This window comes from Chlorocebus sabaeus, chromosome 8, assembly GCF_047675955.1.
Source record: "Chlorocebus sabaeus isolate Y175 chromosome 8, mChlSab1.0.hap1, whole genome shotgun sequence".
In the NCBI taxonomy this organism is placed as follows: Eukaryota; Metazoa; Chordata; class Mammalia; order Primates; family Cercopithecidae; genus Chlorocebus; species Chlorocebus sabaeus.
The window spans coordinates 109,947,213-109,965,514 of record NC_132911.1 but is presented as its reverse complement, the minus strand read 5'-3'; the positions used below and the strand labels follow the sequence as shown (position 1 = coordinate 109,965,514).

The following is an 18,302-nucleotide window of genomic DNA, read 5'->3' as shown; positions in this document are numbered from 1 at the left end:
TAAATGGATCCTAAAGCTCCCACAAAGGAATTTTTGTCATTTGATGACATTTAGATTGTTGCTTGTGGTGGAGGGAAGGTAAGTTAGGGATTCTGTCATCTTGCTCCCTACTCTCTGAAATTTTTAAATAAGTATATATTATATTTTTTAAATGCTCAAGTCCATTGATGGCATATGAAAGACAAAACAAAACAAAACAAAACAAAAACCCTTGCTCTTATCCTCAACATCCCAGTTTTGGTGAGTCCTTCCCAGAGTTCACAACAGCTTACCTGTCCAGTCCACCAACCAGCTACATTGTGTGCCTCTGATATGTCACTCTTTTCTGCCTGCCTTTCCTGAGATTTCACTGTTAACATCTCTTCCTTACCACAGACAACTTTATCAGTTGGAATTCAGTATCAACCATTGTTTAGTTTCTGGGATTACTGTAATGTCTACTGTTCACATAATCATAATTTTAGCAGGAGTGAAAGGAAAAGTCACAGCATCTCTTTCTCGAGATGACCATTTCAACTTCTAGATTCAGGCCTTATTTCCTTCTCTTTTTATTTCTTTCCTTTCCTACCATTCATAACCACCATTGCATAGCTGTTTCTGTTCTGTGGTTCTTCAAAGATATCATGGGATACTGGAAAGAGTAGTCTTGGGATCAAGTAAATCTCAGTTTGAATCTGGGTTACAACTCTTACTAGCTATTTGGTCTTAATGATTAACTTATTCTTAAGCTCACATGGAACACTCACCGAGAAAGACCACATTCTGAGCTATAAAATGCATCTTAACAAATCTAAAACATTAGAAATCATTCAATATCTGTTCACAGAAAATAATGGAATTAAAATAAAAATCAGTAACAGAAAGGAAGCTGGAAAATCCCCAAATACCTGGAGATTAAGCAAAGCAATTCTAAATAATATATGGGTCAAAGAAGAAATCTCAAGAAAAATTTCAAAACATTTTGAACTAAATGAAAATATAACATCAAAATTTGTGGGATGCAGTGAAAGTAAAAGAAAATTTATAGCATTGAATACATGTATTAGAAAAAAAGAGAGATCTAAAAGCAGTAAGTTTCTACCTTAGAAAACAGAAAAAGAAGAGCAAATTAAATCCAAAGTAAGTTGAAGAAAAGAATAATAAAAATTAAGACAGAAATTAACAAAATACTTAGGCATAAATCTAATAAGAGGTACTGTATCTATATGAGGAAAACTACAAAACTCTGATGAACAAAATCAAAGAAGTAAATAAGTAGACATTCCATGTTTGTAGACAGGAAAACTCAATATTGTGAAGATGTCAGTTCTTCCCAATTTGATCTATAGAGTCAATACAGTCCCAATCAAAATCTCAGCAAATCATTTTGTATATACCAACAAACTGATTCTCAAACTTATATAGAGGGGCATAGGACCCAAACTAGCCAACTCAATATTGAAGGAGAAGAACAAATTTAGAAAACTGCTACTGCCTGACTTCAAGATTTACTGTTAATCTACATAATCAAGACAGTGTGGTACTGGTGGAAAAATAGAAAAATAGATTGATGGAACTGAACAGAAAGTTAAGAGACAGACCCACATAAATATAGTCAACTGATCTTTGCCAAAGTCATAAAGGCAATACAATGGCAAAGATAGTCTTTTAAATAAATGGTGATGAAACAACTGGGCATCCATAGGCAAAAATAACGAATCTAGATGTAGATTCAGATTTAATTTGAACCAGATCTTATATTCTTCACAAAAATTAGATTATAATGGATCATGGGTCTATATTTAAAATGCAAAATTATATAATTACTGGAAGATAACATGGGCAAAAATCTAGGTGACCTTGAGGATGATATTTTAGATACAACTCCAAAGGTACCCATACATGAAAGAAATAATTGATAAGCTGAACTTCATTAAAACTTAAAACATCTGTTCTGAGAAAGACATTTTACTGCATGATTTCAACTATATGACACCTGAAAAAGGCGAAAGTATGGAAAGAGTAAAAGGACCAGTAGTTACCAGGAGTTAGTAGGGAAGGAAAGATGAAGAGGCAGTGTTTGGGAAATCTCCATACCTCCCACTCAATTTTGCTGTGAATCTAAAACTGCTCTAAAAATAAAGTCTCTTTAAAAAAATTAACTTAGATTCAATTTATTTAACTGAAGAAAAATAAAAAGAATACCAATCTAATAAAATTGTTGGGAATATCAAATGAGATAAATGTCTGTGAAAACTCTGGCATATAATTGGCATTCCATAAATAGCAAGGTTCCTTGGGAAATTCTGTATCTTCCTGAGCCATCGTACAAACTCCATGTCCCTTTCTGGAATCATTTCCTAATCCCAGTAAAAGCAACAGGGGCAAAGCTATCTGCTGGTTATTGCATATTGACCCTTCAGTGCAATAAAATAATGAGGAATTAATTTACTTAGCAACTGATTGTTGTGCAATCTATGTGCATTTTACTGCACTAAGGATATTGTAAAGAAATTTAAGAAACAGTGTCTACTCTAGAAGAAACATTAAATCTATTTGGGAAGATCAGAAATGAAATGGCAAAGTGTCAATTCATAGTTATATATCATTAATTATAAAAATGAGTGCTATAATGAGTCCTGTGGGATTTGTTTTTATACTGCATATCTTGGCATAGGAATGTTTGGAGAAGGCCTTTTGGAATTAGTTAATAACCTACAAAAGATACTTGTGGTAAATGGTCCCAAAAGACTATCCATCTGCCTTTCCTGTTTCAAGTTTGATGTTTTGAAGTATTTCATGTTTGATAGTCTAAATATTGTCTTCAATGTCTCTTTTAACAAAATCAAAGGCTTGCTTCTTAGAAGTAAGATAGCTTGAAATTCTATGAGAAAAATGGTCACCACTTCTTAATAAAAGAAACATATTTAAATATTATTTAAGTTATAAAAAAGACAAGAATCTATTTTAAGTAGACACACAACATTTTTCTGACATTTTTCAGAATAACTATTTTGAAATAAGTCATTTACAATCAATAATGATTTAGAAAGTATCATGTTTTGCCAAATACCGCATGTTCTCACTCATAGGTGGGAATCGAATAATGAGAACACTTGGACACAGGAAGGGGAACATCACACACCAGGGCCTGTTGTGGGGTGGGGGGAGTGGGGAGGGATAGCGTTAGGAGATATACCTATTGTGAATGATGAGTTAATAGGTGCAGCACACCAACATGGCACATGTATACATATGTAACAGACCTGCACGTTGTGCACATGTACCCTGAAACATAAAGTATAATAAAAAAAAGAAAAAAAGTATCATGTTTTGATGCTATAATTAAAATTCCTTTTTGATGTATTAATCCATCCACTCAATAAATAATACTAAGTGACTTTCATATTAGAGATGACTCCTGTCCTCCTAGAACTATGGTTAATGAAGGAGGCAGACATTTTAATACAAATATATATTAAATAAGTAAATACCTATTTTAATGACAGATAATGGAGGACAAAAATGGGTATTGTCAGGGGAGAGGGGTCGCAGGAGTCACAAAAAAGGGGGGACCACATTTAGATTTGGGAGGGAGTTAGGAAAAGACTCTCAGGAGAGGTCTCTGATAAACCGGAGCTTAAGGAATGAGCAGGAGTTAGCTGGTGAAAAAGAATTCCAAGCACTGGGATTAGCATGTGCCAAGACTCTGAGGTTAGGTAGAGCTCAGTAAAATGGTTGAAGGCAGTTAAAAAGGCCATATGACTAAAAAGAAAGAGCAAGTGGGGAGAGGCATAAAATGAGAGTGAGAAGGGTTTAGGAGGAGAGGACAAAAGGCTTGGATTTTGTTCTAAGTAAAAGAGGGAGCTATTAAAAGTTAGAAGTTGCCTTTATAGAGTGGTTGTTATGTAATAGCATATTTACATAATAAATATAACAGTACATTAGTTCTTAGCAAGTACTAATAAGTGGTAACTCATTTTGATATCATTGGCAACATGAAAATGAATTAAATATGAAATTTCAACCCTAAGATAATTGCTATTCTTGAGTCTTCAGTTCTATACACTAATATGACAAATTATGACCTAAAATTTTGCTTAAAATATTAGCTTTTAGAGATTCTGATATCCTGAAACCTCAATGCAATAACGATGCCGGGTTTATTCAGTGAATCAGGAGACTGATTTCTTTAAATAGTAATACCACTTACAATACTTTGGAGATAATTTCTTAGAATTCAAAAACTTGAACACTGTCATTATCAACAACGTGTATTCATTAGACACACACTGTGATCAGTACCTGAGCTACAAATGGACATAAGAAAGAGCCCCAGAGGAGTTTAGAATCTAAAGATTCTAATTAAAATTGCACACAAAAAGAGCAGGGCAGATTCACACATTGTAGAAATTCAGACAGGGAGTTACCAACAAGAATAGAAGTAGTCTGAAATTCTCTTCTAGGGACAGTTAAGCTTGAACTTAGAATTGAAAAGCGAGTGGCCCCTTGAAATAACACACTCTGAATGTTTGTAAATGTACACAATGTTATTTCACCATACTATATTAAAATGTTGTTGCCAAAAGTATATTTGGAGAAAAAGAGTATCATTCCCATACTTCTCATCAGTGAGAAAATCCACAATTGGGGAAATTCACCCAGAGTTGGTTAATTAACTGAAAAGAAATTCCACACTTTAATTAGAAGGAGCAATTATAAGAAGGTCTATTTTGGATGTAATGTTATCACTAATAAAGGTAAATCTTCCAAAATATGACTTTGTTAATAAAGGGAACATTGATGACAATACCTCACCAAATCTTGGTGTTCTGTTATAGCTGCAGAATCAGTCACTAGCTTTAATTTGGCGTCAGTTCTATACAATGATTGTTAAATTCAATAGAGGTTTTCTGTTAACCTCCTATCTAGTAAACTAACACATTTATGTTACCCCAAAATTTTAATTTTAATTTTAACTTACGTTTTCAGTTTCTGCCATATAAAGAAGTATAACTTTACTTTCATTTTTTCAAGATGACTTAAGTTTCAAAGGAAGCCTCCTTATCTAGGATCTGGTGATCAAAGTGACATGCCTTTTATTAATTCTATATAGGATTTTCTCAGACAAATTTGGGGAGAAAGTATTGTCTAATGAAGAAAGTAGAAGATGGATTATGTGGAATATTTGATTAGCTATAAGAACTAGACTTAGAGTGTACAAGAGCCAACCTATTTTCTTTTATTTATTTATAATTACAAAAATTATTGTGAGTACATAGTTTTTAATCACATCATGGAAAAATGGGGTATCCATCCTCTCAAGCATTTATTCTTTCTGTTACAATCTAATTATCTTTGTTTTTGTTTTTGTTTGAGACGGGGTCCGGCTCTGTCACCCAGGCTGTGGAGTGCAGTGGCGCTATCTCGGCTCACTGCAAGCTCTGCCTCCCGGGTTCACGCCGTTCTTCCGCCTCAGCCTCCCGAGTAGCTGGGACTACAGGCGCCCGCCACCATGCCCGGCTAATTTTTTTGTATTTTTAGTAGAGACGGGGTTTCACCATGTTTGCCAGGGTGGTCTTGATCTCCTGACATCGTGATCTGCCCGCCTTGGCCTCCCAAAGTGCTGGGATTACAGGCGTGAGCTACCGCGCCCGGCCTAATTATATTCTTTTAGTTATTTTTTAATGTACAATTAAATTATTACTGACTATAGTCACCCTGTTGTGCTTTCAAATACCAGGTCTTATTCATTGTTTCTAACTATTTTTTGTACCTGTTAACCATCCCTACCTCCCCCTCAATTCCCCTCCACCCTTCTCAGCCTCTGGCAACCATCCTTCTGTTCTGTATTTCCATGAGTTCAATTGTTTTGATATTTAGATCCCATAGATAAGTGAGGAAATCTGATGTTTGTCTTTCTGTGCTTTTTTTTCACTTAACGTAATTATCACAATTGTATCCATTTTTAAGATCAATACACTTTATGTTTTTAGAGCTGTTTTAGGTTTACAGAAAAACTGAACAAAAAGTAGTGTTTCCATGCAGCCTGTCACCACCCACCTAGTTTCACCTGTTATTAACACTTCGCATTAGTTTGGCACATTTGTTACAACTGATGAGCCAATATTTTTACATTATCATCAGCTAAAGGGTATAGCAGTTTAGAGATCATTCTATAATAACATGTATCCACCATTATAGTATCATATAGAATAGTTTCACTGCCCTAAACATTCTCTGTGCACCACTTATTCATCATTTCTTCCTTTCCTTCAAGCCCCTAGCAACCACTGATCTTTATACTGTCTCCATGGCTTTGCCTTTTGCAGAATGCCTTATAGTTGAAATCATACAGTATTTCCAGTTTTAGCCAGACTCCATTTCTCTTTCACTTAAGAAAGCATATAGGTTCACAGTAAGTCAGGGAGTTGTTATTATCAGAGTATCTTGGACCTGCCCCAATTTAAAGATAAAAAGGTCAATCAGAATCACTTGAACCCGAGAGGTACGGGTTGCAGTGAGCCGAGAATTGCGCCACTGTACTCCAGTCTGGATGTAAGAGCGAGACTCCATCCCAAAAAAAGAAAAAAAAAAAGGTAAATCCTTTATAAATTTGAAAAGTCTATTATTAAAGTCACATTACTAAGGGCAGTGTAGCATAATGATGAAATTCAAGGTCCCTGGAGGCAGACTGCCCATGTTTGAATCCCAGTTTCTCTACATAATCTGGATGATAACAGGTAAGTTACGGAACACCAGTATGTTGGATAGATTATGGTTATTGCTCCAGATCCTCTTGCCGCAGTTCTTCACAATGCTCTGTGCTTCTGAGACTGACCTGATGACTTATATCAATGGGCTCGTTTGTCCTCCAGCTTGTGGCTAAGATACCAGGATGAAATTAGAGGGTGGAAGGAGAGGGAGACGTAGGCTTTTATCCCTTTGATTTCTTCTCACCATCCTATTGGTTGGCAATACCCGAATTCCTCAGCCAAAGGCTGTCTCACCAGGCAGCCTTCTCCTTGACCTGTGGTTCCCAAAGTTCCCACACCTGTCCCTTGTCTCTTCAGACCCAGAGTTGTAAAGACTCCCAGTGTCAATAGTCCTTGAGTGCTTTACCATCTATTTAGTGTCAACTTTAACCTTTCTTATGTTTTAATAAGCAATTTCTTTATTAAACTTCTTAAGTTGCCTCTTTTGGGTGTTTCCTGTTGGGTCTCTGACATGGAATTTCTGTCTCTATAAAAAGAATAAAGCTGGGCAGGTGGTTCATGCCTGTAATCCCAGCACTTTGGGAAGCCGAGGAGGGTGGATCACTTGAGGCCAGGATTACTAGTCCAGCCCGGCCAATATGGTAAAACTCCATTTCTACTAAAAATACAAAAATTAGCCTGGCATGGTGGTGCACACCTGTAATCCCAGCTACTAGGGAGGCTGAGGCAGGGGAATCACTTGAATCTGAGAGGTGGAGGCTGCAGCGGGCTAAGATCGTGTCATTACACTCCAGCCTGTGTGGCAGAGGGAGACTGTCTCAATAAAATAAAAGAAAATAATAAAATAAAATAGTATTACCTCATAAAGCTGTGAGAATTGGATATTTATATATATTTTTAAAACAGTGCCTGGAACATAGTGAGTTCTCTGTGTCACTTCTCATCACAATTCAGCTCACAATTGATTGTTTCACACCCAGTTTTCAAGAAGCTGCATAAAGGAACCACTATCTGGAACTGAAAGAACTTTGAGTTTGGGCAGGGATTGCTAGATCTTTAATAAAATTAGTTTTCTCTTCTTCCTGGGCAAATAGTGAATCTATATTTCCTGGCCTCTTTGCAATTGTATATGGTCAAATACCTGAAAGTTAGCCAGGTAGAATGTGAGCACAATTGATGAGTGAGCTTTGCCACTGAAAACACTCAACCACATGTTCCACCGTGGTCTTTCCTCTTTATGGCTGAGAAGGCAGCCACTAACACAATCTTGCTCCTGAAGAGAGCAGAGTGGTCAGCAGCCTGACCCTGAGACAACTGTGTGCAGAGATCATCCCACCAACCAGAACACTTGAGTTGGGCCATTATGTGAGCAACAAATAAACTTCTACAGTATTTGAGCTAATATACACTTTTATGAAAATTTATTATAGCAGCTCATACTGCTCTATTTTATATAGTAGTTAATTACATTATCACCACAACCAAAAATGTGTTGAGATGTTGTAAAAAGGTAAAAAGTCAAAATAAATCAATATACTTGAAAACTACATATTATTTGACTTGATGCTTTCCAAAATGTCACTTAAGGGTACAATATGATTACGCATATTATGATTGAACATGACAATGGTAAACACGACTATATTTTTGTTTGTCTTTCTGTTTGGGTCTTATATCAAATTTTAAATAATATCTATCATAGTGATTTGATTAGTTGTATTTTTGTTTTACCACTTGACATAAAAATTTCTCATATTCATACATACCATTTTAAAATGTGCATAATATTTGATTGATACACTACAAATTTCTTAACATTCTCTCATTTGTATACAGTTGGGTGTTCTAGTTTTTCTTTTTTTTACAAAATAAAAATAGGGGCATAATAAATACCTTCTGTGTGTTTTCCTTAATAAATCTTAAATACAAATCACTAGATCCATTTTGCAAACATTTTTATGACTTGATATAAGTTTTCCAAGTTAATTTATTTTAAAAGTTGTTTCAAATGACTACGCAAGAATAAGTAAGTTGTTAGGCCAGGTTCACAGTCACTTCTCCAACATTAGGACTTGGCATTTCCAAATGAGTAAGATACATTGATCTTGTGGTAATGACCGTGAGAATGAGGTCACATCTTCTGTATATTCACAGGAATCACAATTCATCTAGCTAAGTGTCTGCAGTATTAAAGTGCTCAAGAAACACTTGCTGAATGAATGCATGCATTAATGAATATATTGGACCATGTGTCCTAGTTTTGATATCTCAATACATTAAGTGGTCTGGAGTATTTTTTAAATTGTTCATCACAAGGAATAGGTGAGTCATCATATGAGGACTCTGGCCAAGCCCAGGGGGCTGAATATCCAGGAATCACTTCTGAGGCTATTTATTTCACTTGAGGCAACCCAGCACAGGAAGAAACACAAAAGGGCCTCTGAGAAAACTCCTTTAAAAAGAACCAAGAGTCAAGCTGGAAGGCCAGCAACAAGCATCAAGTTCAAAGGGGGGTTGCCTTGGTCACCTGTGGGATTGGCCTCTTGGCGCTATTTAGGGGTACTGCCTCTTGCTATTTACATGGTTCCATGGAAGCTGGTATGTGTTTCAATGACTCTGACCTCACCCCAATACCAAGGCATAGTTGATTTGTTTATGGTGGACACATGAGTCACGAAACAAGTGAATCCTTTTCAAGGGAATTGGGACAAAATAGAATGTGAGATACATTTCTTTCTTGGAATTTGTAGTTTTAAGAGTAAGGCCTAGAGCCTGAGGACGTGCAAATATTCTGCCAAGGGTAATATTATATAAGGGGATTTTTAAAAGAAAGTGTGTGTAATGTTTGCTTCTTGTAAAGGTCCAAATTAATTCCCAAGTTATTTATTTAGGGAAGGATGTAAAAGTTTCAGTATACTAAAAGATGTCAATCAGAAGTATTTTCTAACACCATCCCTTTATGTTCTTCTTAACTAAAACTATGTAATAATTTGAGTCTTCCTTCACAGGTTTCTTGGGATTCTGCTTAGTGAGCTTATTCTCCTTAAACTGTTTTAGAGATTTAGTCAGAATTCAATTAAAATGTCTTTACATCAACCCCTGTTTCAGAAGGTGAGGGGTAGGCAAAAAAAGATCTCTTACCATTCAATTTTATGGATATGTTCCCAACACAGTGTCTCCTTCATCAACTATCTCTTTCTTTCATACTCAAGGTGATTAACAGAGATGTTAGGTCTGGTGAATTGTGTTTTGTTTTTTTTTTAACTGTTTAACCATTTAATTAATTTTTTTGTGTGTGTTGTTTTGTTTACCTTATATTAAGTTCAGGGGTACAAATGCAGGTTTGTTATATGGATAAACTTGTGTCATGGGGGTTTGTTATACAGATTATTTCATCACCCATGTATTAAGCCTAGTACCCAGTGGTTATTTTTCCTAATCCTCTCCCTCCTCCCACCCTCCTTCCTCTGATAGGCCCCAGTGTATGTTTGTCCCCCATGAGTTCTCATCATTTAGCTTCCATTTATAAGTGAGAACATGCAGTATCTGGTTTTCTGTTCCTGCATTAGTTTACAAAGTATAATGGCCTCCATCTCCATTCATGTCTTCACTGGTGACTCTATGAGGCCTTTGTCCACTAGGCTTCTTCTTGTTAGTCCTCCATGTAAGAGCACTATTCTTTCTGCTCCTTGGCTGTCAAACTTGTCATCACTTGCTTTAGCCAATGGAATGTGAGCATATGTGATGTATGCCATGTCTGAACAGAAAAGTTATAAACAATTGTGAGATTCAGTCATTGTTCCCTTCCCTCTGCTATGAGAATGGCATACTCCCACTATGGGCTTCTCCTTTAGCCTGGAACTTACGACAGAGAAGTCACAGAGAGCAGAGACAGTGGACCTTCAGGCAACATTTAATATGAACAAGAAATAAACCTCGTTACGGTAAGTTACTGATATTTTGGGGCTGTTTGTTACTCTAGCATAACCTAGAGAAAATTGACCCTACAGCAGCCAATGGCTATTTTTCCCTTCTTACTTGATGCAGTGATACAGGATCTTCTATTCTTTAGTAGAGAGAAGACAAAATAGCTACATGTGAAAATTCTCAAGATACCATGAAGATAGAAAGACTACAGAGCATCCTGTGCTTTTGTCTCATTTCCTTGTTATAAGTTACATAAATTCTTTCCTGGGGAAAACATGGATTAAGCCTTGCTGTATCATACCTGACAGCTTACCAATTCCATATGTTCAAAAAATAAGACAAAGTCATGTGACAAATAGTTCAAATCTCTCTGAGTCTGATTAGGCAGGAATGACCAAGAGACCATAGCATATTTCACATCTCAATTTCTTCTTGTTGATTGTGAACAGACGGGAGCTATGCTATTTAAGGAAAACTAGATTTTGGCATTTGGCCATTATCCAAAGCAAACTGAAAGAGGGGGCAGTATTCATCTGGCTCAGTAACAGAAGACAACTAAAAATAGGCAGCCAGCCCAAAGCCAGCCAGGCTGTGAGTTGCTAGGCAAGAATGCTTTTTCCACAGCAGTCTAGGGTCCTCCATTCACAAGTTTTCCATTGGCTATAAATCTGTCTAAGATATTCATTTCATTGCTGTGTTTGATTAACATCCACCTCTATGGCCTCTCCATTTTATATTAATTTGAGATACAATTTAAGATGACTTACAAACTGAAGCCAGTCTGGTTTTTCTCAACCTGTTGAGACTAAGTGTTATACTCTTAGCTTTCAGAAGTTTCTGCCAAATGCTACTATTAATATTTCATTTTGAAAAGCAACCTTTTCCTCTAGCTACAAAAGTTACACTATAACCTTAAAGGTGTGGTCCTCTGAGTGTTACTGATATTAACATTAGATGCATTAATTGAGTTGCCATTTATTATTGAGCAATTGCTAGAATTGCTGTCTTTTTCTACAGACAGAGGAGTAGTTGAATATACAATATTAGTCTCTTAGAGCAAGGCCATATTTCTCTGTCTATGCTGCATTGGCCATGATTTGAGACTCCCAGCCAGAGAAGTAAAATAACTCACTGAGAACTAGTGTATATATAAGCATAGTGCTGGTAAATGGGACAGGTTACGGGAAGAACAAAAATGAACTAGAACTCCTGAAACTCACAAGTGGCTATTATACCATACTCAGCAGACCTCACTTCTTTATACATATTTGAAATGCTGTTGATAAAATTATACCTTAAAATTAAATAAACAGGCTGAATACAATGGCTTATGCCTGTAATCCCAGCACTCTGGGAAACCGAGGATTGCTTGAGTCGAGGAGTCCGAGACTAGTCTGGGCAACATATTGAGATCCCATCTCTGTTTTAATACATTTAAAAAAATTAAAATGATATAAACAAACTACAAAAACATGATACAACATGGAAGAAACACACAAAATTAATATTGAACAAAGGAGACCAGATACAAAAGAATACCGGGTGTATAATAGCATTTATGAAGTTCAAAACCACATAAAAGTAATCTGTAGAAGTCTGATTGTCTTCACAGAGAAAGGAGATGCTGGAAATTGGGATGAACATGAGGAAGCCTTCAGGGTTAGTAGTCATATTTTATTTCTTGACCCAAGTGGTAGTTACACAGATGTGTTCCATCCATGATGCTTCCTCAAAGTATATACTTAAAATTTTTGCACTTTTCTGCAGACATGTTACGCTTTAACAAAAAAGGGGAAAAATCATACTCCATAACTAAAGGCACAATCTTGGGTGGCAATGTATTATTAGCTATGTAGCTATTATCGGTACTTCTTTATATATGAACTTGTGAACTACATGTCATGATTTATTTTGAAACACTGCATTGTACTTCTGTAAGTCCATTAAACCATATTTTATTCTTTTGCTAGCTCTTTCTAAGCAATTAACAACCTCTGTCTCTTGAACATGGGCAAAGTCTGACCTACAATTAAATGTGGACTGACTCACATGTTTCAAACCACATTAAGGCAATGCTCATTGATTTCCATAATCTCATTGCCCCTGAAGCTAAGCCTACTCGTTCTTATGTGTTCCAGTCATTGAGAACATTTATGTCAATTTGACCTAGTTCTTTATTTCATGGAATTTTTAAAGATTAGATAGCTCCAGTGAAAACCAGGTAAATTTCATATCCCAAGATGATTTAGCTCCATGTAGATTTCTTTTCTTCTTCTTCTTATTTATTATTATTTTTTGAAACGGAGTCTTGCTCTGTTGCCCAGACAAGACTGGAGTACAATGGCATCATCTGGACTCACTGCAACCTCTGCCTCCAGGGTTCAAACAATTCTCCTGCCTCAGCCTCCCAAGTAGCTGGGACTACAGGTGCGTGCCACCACACCCGGCTAATTTTTTGTATTTTTAGTAGAGAAAGGGTTTCACCGTGTTAGCCAGAATGGTCTTGTTCTCCTGACCTCGTGATCCGCCTGCCTTGGCCTCCCAAAGTGTTGGGATTACAGGCGTGAGTCACAGCGCCTGGTCCCATGTAGATTTCTTTTTTTTTTTTAATTTTAATTTTTATTTATTTATTATTATTATTATACTTTAAGTTCTAGGGTACATGTGCATAACGTGCAGGTTTGTTACATATGTATACTTGTGCCATACAGTTCAGTTATCTGCTGGATACACTTCAGGATCTTATTTTTTTTTTTGAAACCTCCTCCTTTATCTTGGATTTTTAACATAACACACTGTATCTATATGCACTCTGAGCTCTTAAAACCTCTGAAACTTTACCTGCAAAAGGTGGTCCCAACAACACAGAGATGCCATTAGCACGGATGATGATGCCGTAGGAATTTGCTAAATGTTCAATGCCAACCAAGTCTTCAGCCACTACGGGCATTAGAGAGAAATAACTGCTGGAAAACCCTATCAGTGTGCAGATGACCACCGGGCCAGCATAAGTGTGCATCAATGGCAGAATTAAAAATACTGAGGAGGCCGGCTGCGGTGGCTCACACCTGTAATCCCAGCACTTTGGGAAAACGAGGCGGGCGGATCACAAGATCAGATCAAGACCATCCTGGCTAACATGGTGAAACCCCGTCTCTACTAAACATACAAAAACAAAATTAGCTGGATGAGGTGGCGCGCACCTGTAGTCCCAGCTACTCAGGAGGCTGAGGTGGGAGAATAGCGTGAACCCGGAGTCAGAGCTTACAGTGAGCTGAGATCGTGCCACTGCACGGCAGCCTGGGCAACAGCAAGAGACTACGTCCCCCCCCCGCCAAAAAAAAAATCAAAAACAACAAAACAAAACAAAAATACTGAGGACAAGACTGAAGTTGGCCAACAGGAAGACATTCCAAACACTGATGCAAGATAAGTCAGCTATGACGCCCAGGATCACTTTTCCAAAAATGTGAACTACTGCTATAATTGAAGTCAGAGGGAAAACGTCATTTGCTCCAATAAGTTACACAAACTGACGATTTCTGGGAGATGAATAAAGGAGATGACAAAGCTGCTGTATGCAAACGAAGCCCAGAAAATAAAGGCTACAAACATTCGATTTGTAAATAGAGAGGCTGTCCCAAAATAGCCTGAGTACCAATCCTCAGAGCCCTTCTTGACTCTCATGGTGAGCCAGCTGGCATTTTTCAGAACAGGAGAGAGCCCATGATCCGGCCTGATGGGGCACTCCTGGGCTTGTAGGTCACAGAGGGTCTCCTCGTTCCCAGACCCATCGTCCTTCTCTTCCGTTCTTCCCTGCTGTCCATTTGACATCACATATTCCGTGGAGTGCGCAGGCAGGATGCGCAGATCTTTCTCTCCTGGGTCGTTTCGGTTTTTCCCAGGAGGGAGGGGCCTCATGAGGGTCCCACAAACACAGGTTTAAGGAAACCGCGCCTTGGATCAACATGGCATTCCTCCAGCCGTACTCTGCGCACAAGTACTTCAGTAGCACAGTCATTATGAACATACCGAATCCGGTCCCCTTAGTGCTGAGGCCCTGGGCGAGGGCGCCTCTCTTCTGGAAATACCTGCCCACCATGACCACCGCTGACAGGCCATCCCGCTGCCCAGGCCAGCTGCCGCTCCAAAAGTAATGAAGAGATAATGCACGTTTGCAGTGTAGGCACTCAACACCCAGCCCAGGGAGTTGACGAACCCTCCAATGATTGCAGTCCGGAGGCACCCACAGCTGTTAATGAACAAGCTGATGAAAGGGCAGCCCGAGGCTCGCTGGGCTGCGGACTCACTCAGCCCAGATCCTCAAACTTGCTTCTCTGCTTGGAGCCCCCTGAGCTGCTAGGTGTAGAGATTTGTTGCAATGTCGCCCATTATCCTGGAGATGCGGGTGCCTGCGGCTCAGCTCTCCAGCGGGCTCGGTGCGCCGGGTGAGGGGCTCCCGTGCTCTTCTGCCGCTCGCTGCCAGGCCAGGTGAGAGTTTGGTGGAGCTGAAAGTTCGACGCCTCACTCCAGGTGGTTTTAAAAAGGGAGCGTTTGGAGGCGGCCAAACCTAACCTGGGCTTCCTTCCAATCGGAGCAATTTCCAATCTTCCTGCTCGTTCATTCCTATACCGGCTAATTCTGGTTTGGCAGGAGGAAAAAAAAGTGCAGTCACCTCACATGCACATTCTTGTTGCCAGTTGAAGTTTATTGATTTGGCTGAGGTTCCCCTAAGGCACTGCATATTTATCACTGGAGGAAAGGTCCTGAAACTGAATCCAGAATGCAGGTGAGACTAGCAGTAACCTCCATTTCTCTGAGATGGGAGAGAAGGGATGAAACAGACCCTCACTGCAATATTTTTGGCCAAAGAGGACTCAATGTAACTCAGTGTCCCTTATTTTTTTTCTCTCTCTCTCTTTTAGAGACAAAGGTTTCACTGTGTTGCCAGGCTGGTCTTGATCACTTGGGCTCAAGTGATCCTCTGGCCTTGGCCTTCCAAAGTGCTGAAATCACAAGCTGAGCCGCTGAGCCACTGTGCCTGGCCAGTCCCTCATTCTTGGTCCCACTCTGGGTTCCACCTCTCCCTGCTCTTTCTGCATGTTCATGGGCACCAGGCACAACTTTCATCTCAATGCCTCCCTACCTCATTCCCAGCAGGGAACACAACACAATGCTTTACCTTGAACAATTTTCTGTATTATTGAAGCGAATGCACGAGTTGATGAAGCCTGTGCTGTTTTACCCCTCCTGAAGGTTTTGTAGTGGTTCTCTACTGCTGTTGTAATAAATTACCACAGTAATAGCAGAGGAAAACCACACAAATTCACTATTTTACAGTGCTGGAGGTTGGAAGTTTGAAATGGGTCATACTGGGCTAAGGTCATGGTGTTGGCACCTTCAAGGCTGTGTTCCTTCTTGTGGCTCTAGGAGAGAGCCACCAGTTTCTGCAGTCCACGCACATTCCTTGGCTGGTGGCTCTTACTCCATCTTCAAAGCCAGCACTGCTGTGTCATTCTGTCTTCTTTCCATACTCACATTGCCGTGTCTCCTCTCCCAGACTATTATTCTTAAAACATCTAGGTACTTCCCATTTATTATTTATTTACTTATTTTTGAGGCATTTTCTTACTCTGTTGCCCAGGCTGGAGGGCAGTAGTATGATCACAGCTCACTGCAACTCCTGCCTCCTGGATTCAAGGGATCCTTCTACCTCAGCCTCCCAAGTAGCTGGGACCACAAGTGTACACTAACACACCTGGCTATTTTTTGTATTTTTGGTAGAGAGAGGGTTCACCATGTTGGTCAGGCTGGTCTTGAACTCCTGACCTTGAATGATTTGCCTGCCTCGGCCTCCCAAAGTGCTGGGATTACAGGCATGAGCCACTGCGTCTGGCCCCATTTGTGATTTCAGTTATATTAGACTGATTATTTACCTGACTTGAGATTATTTTAAAGTGGAATTCATTTTGAATTCACTATCACTCAGGGTACTAGCAAATTCTTACTAAATCTTATGTCTGTTAATAGAAACATTTAATTTATAGTTAGGCACAGTTGGACAAGATCTAGTATACTTTATAATTCTCTCCTCATATTAGGCACCTTGAGGTTGACTTAGGTGCCATACACACCAATTAACATTAACATTTGTTTTTCCTCATAGATTCACTTACCCAATAACTGTAGCACTTCTATAAAGCTCAGTTTCCACCTATATATGCTGTGCAGGTATGCGATTAGACGTAATTCACATTAAAACCCATAGTTGGTTTCTGGCATGGGTGCTGAGTTTTCATCATTTCTCCAGAAATCCTCATTAGTAGTTTCCAGATATGCTTTAAAGAGGAATGGGTTTTCTTTCCACGTCCTATAATTATTTGTAGCCAGGGAAATTTGGGTCAATTAAGTCATAATGACAGCCATGATCATAGTAGCTTATCACTATAAGGAACAGGATTAGGGATCCATATCAGAAAAGTTAACTTTTTGTCAAGTAAAATTTCTTAATATCCAGTAATTTGGAGGCATAAAATTATATTTTTCTTGGGCTCTAAAGCATTACTTCTTTTTGTATAATTAAGCTATTACATGTCTTCTGTATGGTGAAAGGAAATTTTCATTTTTACTTAATATTTTTGATGAATCGAAAGTCATGAGTCCTTGATTTAGTTTAATCAATAAGACATTTTATGTGTTTGATTATTGTTTTTTCTGAAAGTTTTGTTTCAATTTCTTTGAGTTTTTTCTTTTTTTTTTGTATAAGTGTACTAAATAAGTAAGCTTCACTTTTACTTTCTCCTCTTGGGCTTCAACAAAGAAATGTTCGAGTCTTATAGAATAGTACCTCCATGGTTATGACAAAATATACCTGGAGTTGGGGGAGAGGGGATTATAGATCAAATTTATTTCCTTCACTTAATTTTTTTATATTCCTTGGTCGTATCTGGTAGGAGGCAAGTGACAGAGATAGCATTATATAGGAAGGATCTATAAGACAGGTCACAAAAGAAAGGTCCTATTAATAGACTCAAACCTGCTAACATTTTAGAGTGGGGAGAATTTTAATCCATTCCATAGTCCCATTACATCCATTGCTTGAAGGTGAGAACAAATAAGTTTCATTTTATATATATTCATATTATGAACCCATTCATAGACAATAGTAGTTGTGAAGTTTATTTCCTAAGCACATATATTGGGATCAGAGATTCTGTGTATTTGAACAACATTCTGCACAAGACTACACACTGTTGATACTGCTTGCTGCCTTAACTAGAAAAGTGTTCCTATAACCTGAATGAGAATAATATATATGTACACATTTATTTTTATGTGGAAGGCCTAATATGTCCCAGCAATGGACATACAAGTATTGTTATATGTATGAAAAGATAATCTCACTCATAATGAGAGAAATGCATTACAGCCAATCTGAGATCCTATTTTTTAATATATAAGATTAATGATATCAAAACTTTTAATAACATTATGTTAAAGATGGAGGGAATACAAATTCTTACACTTCTATGGAATGTAATTTGGCAATGGTTATCAAAATGAGAGTGCATTTGTACTATGGCCCACATTTCCCTTTTTAGGAATTTATTTTACAGATGTACTTGCACTATGTAAAATGATGTATATAGAAGAATATTCATTGAAGCATTATAACTGTAA

At 38.1% G+C, this 18,302-nt stretch overlaps 1 pseudogene; it reads right to left on the bottom strand.

Moving 5' to 3' along the window:
- Window positions 1-10,294: 10,294 nt before the first annotated feature.
- On the bottom strand, window positions 10,295-15,246 carry LOC103237712 (monocarboxylate transporter 14-like; annotated as a pseudogene).
- Between the last annotated feature and the right edge of the window lie 3,056 nt (window positions 15,247-18,302).